Source organism: Silurus meridionalis, chromosome 12 (assembly GCF_014805685.1).
Source record: "Silurus meridionalis isolate SWU-2019-XX chromosome 12, ASM1480568v1, whole genome shotgun sequence".
Lineage (NCBI taxonomy): Eukaryota > Metazoa > Chordata > Actinopteri > Siluriformes > Siluridae > Silurus > Silurus meridionalis.
In genome coordinates, this window is record NC_060895.1 from 10,783,623 (window position 1) to 10,790,556 (window position 6,934).

The following is a 6,934-nucleotide window of genomic DNA, read 5'->3' on the forward strand; positions in this document are numbered from 1 at the left end:
TGCAAAAACAGCAGTAGCAGCAGTCGAGAGGCGCAAAAAACAGCATGTAAACAGTGTATTATGGTTAAGTATAAATAGTAAATAAATAAATAGTGGTGGAATAGATTGAGTTGAGTAATGAGTGTGTGTTAAGTACAGGTTGTACAGTTCAGTAACACAGTTGAGTGAATGTGTGTGTGTGGTGTGTGTGTGTGTGTGAGAGTTCTATTTCAGTTCTGTGTATTGAGAAGTCTGATGCGGGACTGCGGGAAAAAAAGCTGTTAAGAGAGTGTGTGTGAGGAACAGATTTTACTATTAAGACTCAAAAGTATACAGTAAAAGAATCAAATATATAACCCCTCATTATTGCAAGTTTTCAATTTTTTTTAGAAAGGTATATTACACAAAACGAAAATCTCAAGGGCAAATAATAGGAAACCACCTCTGGGCAGGACACTTGTATTATTTTACACCAACTTTGGCAAATCATGTTTTCATGTGCGTCAAGTTGAGCACGAGGACATTGTCATGTTGGACCAACCAGGACACCCAAGTTCTTTTGTACCAAATTTGGCAAAACATGTCTTCATGTGCATCACTTTGCGCATCAGGGACATTGTTATGTTTGAACTGGTTTGTGCCTGTTACTTCCAGTGAAGGGAAATTGCGGTGCTGCAGTATGAAAATACACTATACATTTCCAACTTGTGGAAACAGTTAAATTAATATATATATATATATATATATATATATATATATATATATATATATATATATATATATATACACACCACACACACACATTCACTCAACTAATTTTTTTTATTTATTTATTTATTTATTTTTTTCCATGTTACACAAACTTGAGCTGCGCTGCTGATATTTTGAAATGGATGTGACGTATGAAATCTTTAGTCGTTTGACCATGTATCACTCACAACTGCTAGCAAAGTCTCTTGTATCAGCCTGCAAATGTTCAAGAATAAACTCGTAGTATTTTATCATTTATGTTGAGGCACAACGTCGCAGTACAAACTATTTCATCGCCAAACAAATGTCGAAAATTAGTTTAGCTGTTAGCCGACACAGCTCGTGCTGAGATCTGCACGGTGTATCGTGTTCACCCAGATACAGAGCAATAACTCAAGCTGTTAAATTATAACGGAATAATGTAATCAAATAAATCATGTTTAACATCATAGCCATCTAGTAAAAACGTGTAGCTGACAGACAACTCCATGCTAACTGTCAGCTAATGGTGGGACTGGAGACTGTGCGCTTCCGCCCCTTCAAAGCTCCAGCTACAGTACAGTCGCGATGTGTCGACTCTTTGATACATGACTCGTGCATATGACTCGTTATATATTTATTTATTTATTTTCAAAATTGATCGGCAAGAAAATCTGTATTTAACATTTCAAGGTTTTTAACTGACAGCTGCACGTGTTCATTAGAGCGATCTGGAATCTGAATCAATTGAAATGGATGCATCTTAATCACTGGCACTGCAAGCATTAATGTTTAGATTCCCATTGCATTTCACAATCAGTGCATGCACCTTAAACCTTTCAGTGATGTACTACGTCAATCCACCTTTTAATACTATCATTATGACGCCAAAGCTATAGAAACCATAGATATTATAGGGAAACAAAGTACAACAAAGCGCTGCATCACAGACAGGTATCGTATACACTGAGAATGAATGGCATTACTACAGCAAGAAACCCAATAAACAAAATTTAACAAGTCTTCTTTAACTGCAGCCACATCTGTTCTGTATACATCTCTAACAGAAGCATTAGAATTATCTTAATGACCCCATGTTTTTTGTGCATTTTTGTGCATTTTGTTCAGTGCATTACAGTTTTCTTTGGGATTTGAAATGAGGGCAAATTCTACAGGAAAGAAAACACAAAAGTATAAATAGTTCATTAAAAAGCTTAGCAATTGTTTTTAACTGTTTTGGCTGACATTTCCTCATGATGTCTATATTGTTAATAAATGTAAATGTCCTTGTACTTTTATCTGCAAAACAAATCAATTTTATCTCCTCCTGTCAGCCATTGTGAAATGGAAAAAACAAACAGCTATTAAATGCACACAAATATATTTGTGCTTGTACAGTTTGCTACAAATGTGGTTTGAGAGCTGTGACTAGTGTGCTCTCTGACCATCCTATCATCATGCCCAAAAGTTTTGAGTTCAAATCCCAGCACCATCAGGCTGTCACTGCTAGGCACTACATTCTTCAACTGCTTTGTTGCATACATGAGATAATTGTAAGTCACTGTGTATAAGGGATCCTGCCAACCGCCATAAATGTAAAACACAAACACTAAAATCACTTGCCTAATGTTATGTGATAATTCGAAATGTGTATAGCACTACAGGAAAATTCATCCTTACCACTCTTTAGGTACATTCCTGTACCTTGATTCTTCTGTGTGTAGATGCCTTTTCATAGACAGCTCTGTAACTATTTTGTCAATAACAGGCACGCCTTAATGCTGTCATGGAATACAGAAAATCTGCCTTCTGTTCAAGTTATGCAGTGTAGAGAACGAGTGTAATGTGGAAGGTTTGGCCAGTGCAACTGAAAGATCAGGACATTTTTATTTTAACCATATGCATTGTATGAATGTTTTATATATATATATATATATATATATATATATATATATATATATATATATATATATATATATATATATCATAGTATATCATATTTTTGACACGTTTTGCTGTTTTTGTATCACATTGTTTCTGATGTTCCAGGAGGAACTGTATATCTCATAGAGAAGAACTGCCTGCTTTAACAAAAAAATGGGAATTCATGGCAAGATGTCGAGGTCTGTTCAAACAAGAAACAAGATGTGGAATTTGTTTGATATACTGTATGGACAAAAGTATTGGGACACCTTATTTTTCCAGCCATAGGTGGTTCTTCCTGGAACTTTTACCACAAAGTTGAAGGCACACAATTGCATAGAACGTTTATTAATGTGGTAACATTACATTTTACCTTCACTTGAAAGTTGGTTTATATAGTTGTTAGTGGAGTCTCATGTTCCTAAAGTTTGCTGCTCATCCTTAAATCTTATTTTTGCAACTGTAACTATATAAACTATTATCGTTTGTTGGATAACTTACACTCTGACTTCTTCATTATGAACACCTGTACACATGGTCATTCATGCACTTACCAGCCAACCAGGTGGCAGTAGCACAATGTTAAAAAGCTCAAGAGCATGATTTAATGTTCAGATTAAATATTAAATGGGGGAAAGGTGTGTTCATAGTGACTTAATCATGGCATGATTGCTAAAAAGGCTTAAATTATAATATTTCAGAAAATGACCTCTAAAACTGATCTCCTAGGTTTTTCACACTCGCCACACTTTATAATTATACTGGGCAGACAATTTCAGTCCTGACAAAAAGTCTGAGTGGTATCTCAGCTAGCCACTCTGTACATTTGTGTTCAAAATTAAACCATGGACAACCTACCTTGTCAGCAGTTCAAGCTGGTGGAGGTGGTGTAATAGTGTGAGAAATGTAATAGTGTGAAAAATGTAATGGTGTAAGAAATGTTTTCTTGCCACATTTTGGGAAACTTTTATACCAAGTGAACATTGTTAAATGCCACAGCCATGAGTATTGTACCTGACCATGCGCATCACCTTGTGGCTACAATATTTTAATGGCTTTATCAGGCTTGATAATGCACTATGTCATAAAGACCTCTCCAGTCACTTTGTTAGAATGCAGAAAAGCACCATTGGGATGTTTTAGAACAGGGGATTCACAGAAAGTGCAGCTGTACAAATCTACAACAATTATGTTAAATGGAATAGTCAGTGTGGACCAGAATCTTTCAAAACAACATCTGGTAGCACACCATGAAGAATTCTGGCTCTGGTGCTACTCAGTATTATGTATGGTTTTTCTCATAAAGTGGGTAGTGAGTGAATATTCACACATGACTGTAATTATGTACCTAACTAGCTCATTATTAAATACAATTTGTCTCGTTCAATTTTTTTTATCGTAAGCAGTGTTCCTAGATAGGTCATGTGCTTTTAAGTGTCAAATGAATGCCTACGCACTTACACAACTTTTTAGTTAGTACAGGAAGTAAAAAAGCCACAAAGATTTGTTTTTTCCCGATCAGAAGCTGAGCACAACAAGCAAGCAGGCAAGCACGTTGGAGCATTTACACGTCTCTTGGCTAGCTAATAAATGTATGAATAATTTGCTCGAGGGTTTAAACTTTTTGTTTACAGAGGTGGCCTTACATTCACGTTCCTTACGTTCCTTGATATGTTTCATCTATACAATTGTACAGCATTTTCAGCATGTTCGTTCAATTAATGGTAGTATCATCTAGCAGTATTGCATTTAAAATACTTTAAATGTTAAAATACAATCATGTCATATGAGTGAGAGTGCTGAATATTATGTGATTATGAAAACTACAGCAGGTCATCACAACTATGTTGATTGAACCATGTTGACCATGTAGTACAGCATGACTTTGACTGATATTGCATTAGATCTCAATTCTATAAACAAGAAATGATTATTAAGGAACTTGCATTTCAGTCAGTTAGAACTGTTTTATAATAATGCCTTCATTACAGTAAGATTATTTTGCCCTAAGTTGTGTTTTGAATATGAAGTGAATGGTTTTGGTCTTTGTTCTAACATTTGTCTATTTTTCTATGCATGTAAATAGCTATTGGTAAAGAATAGCATCAATTATGCAGCGCTTTTCTACCAGGGAGTGTGGCACAAATCCAAACCCTGGAATGACTGTAACTTGACTGAAATCATATTACATGTAAAGTAGTAAAGCATTTGGGGGAAAAAAAAATCTTGTTAGTTGATTGTTCTGTCCTTCAATCTCTAAACGTATTTTATCACAATGTCTTTACAACATACAATGTCTAAGGTATGTAATGTCAAAGGTATACAATGTTTTTAAATCAAACTGTGCCATTCTGTTTGGTCAAAGTGTGTTGCATTTGATTTCTATCACTAAGAGATGCAAACTACACGTCTGTGCTATTTGATTTTGCTCCAGGTGCAAGCTCTTTTGCTGTCGAAGCTAAAAACGCGGTAAATGCTCCAACCCTACAAACCACCATTCAACCACATGAGCTAAAGAACATAACGTCCTCTAAATGCAACATGTGAAAAGTTTTACAATAAAGCATTACCTAATGTGACACAAGCAAGTCCACTCCAAAACAGCCCATCACACCTGCACCATTTGTGGGAATATAAAATAAGAAGCAAAAAAAAAACCTGCGAAAAAAGCTTTGTAAATCTGGACAAACACAAGTTGACCGTCAAACCGTATCTCAGTGGTGTGTGTGGAAAAGGCTTCACACTAGAGTCATACAGGAGAAAAGCCTTTTTAGTGTTAAACCTGTGGGAGACGCTTCACACAGTTTAGCACACTTCACTTCACATCACTCTGAAAGGAAGCCCTGGAAATGTAACCTGTGTGACAAGAGTTTCAAGAGGCAGTCCAGCTTAAAAAAGCACAGTATAATCCACGTAGGGGAAATCTGAAAAAAAACAACATTTGGACATTAAGCTATATGCGTGCAAGGTCTGCAGTGAGCACTACAGTCATATGATGCACCACAAAATTCCTAGTCTGATATAAGAATAAAAATAACAAGAACAAAAAAATGCATCTTTTACATCTTTGATGGTTTTGTGATTTGGCATTTTGGCCGGGCAAAATTTTATTTGCATCTGGCCTGACCACTTCTTCTTCTTCTTCTTTCAGCTGCTTCCATTAGGGGTCGCCACAGTGGATCATCCATCTCCACACCCCCCCCGTCCTCTACATCTGCCTCTTTCAAACCAACTACCTGCATGTCTTCCCTCACCACATCAATTAACCTCCTCTTTGGCCTTCCTGTTTTCCTCCTTCCTGGTGGCTCTTTCCTCAGAATTCTTCTACTGATATACCCCATGTCCCTCCTCTGCACATGTCCAAACCTTCTCAATTTCGCCTCCCTCACCTTGTCTCCAAAACGTCCTACATGCACTGTTCCTCTAATAAACTCGTTTTAAGCCTGTCCATCCTCGTCACTCCCAACGAAAACCTCAACAACTTCAGCTCTGCTACCTCCAGCCCCACCGCCTGTCTTTTACTCAATGCCACTGTCTCTAAACCATACAACATAACAGGTCTCACCACAGTCCTAAAAAAATCCCTTTTACTCTTGAATATAACCTTCTATTACAAATCACTCCTGCCACTCTTCTTTACCCACTCCACCCTGCCTGCACTCTTTTCTTCACTTCTATTACACACATCTACTTTGCACAGTTGACCCCAGGTACCTAAACTCATCCACCTTCACTACCTCTTCTCCCTGCAACTGCACCCCTCCACTGCCCTTCCTCTCATTCACACACATGTACTCTGTCTTACTCCTACTGACTTTCATTCCCCTTTTCTCCAGCGTGTACCTACACCTCTCCAGGCTCTTTTCAACCTGCTCCCTACTCTCAAACACATGTACTATGTCTTACTCCTACTCACTTTCACACCTCTCCAGGCTCTTCTCCACCTACTCTCACCACAAATCACAAAATCACCCTCAAACATCATAGTCCAGGGAGACTCCTGTCTGACCTCGTCTGTCAACCTGTCCATCACCACTGCAAACAGGAAAAGGCTCAGAGCCGAGATTTGATGCAGTCCAAAACCAGTCTGTCATTCCTACTGCACACTTCACTGCTGTCACACTGTCCTGCATACATGTCCTGCACCACCCTCACATACTTCTCTGACACACCTGACTTTCTCAAACAATACCACAACTCCTCTTTTAGCACCCTATTGTACATTTTCTCTAAATCCACAAACACACAATGCAACACCTTCTGACCGTCTCTATACTTCTTCATCAACATTCTCAGAAAATAG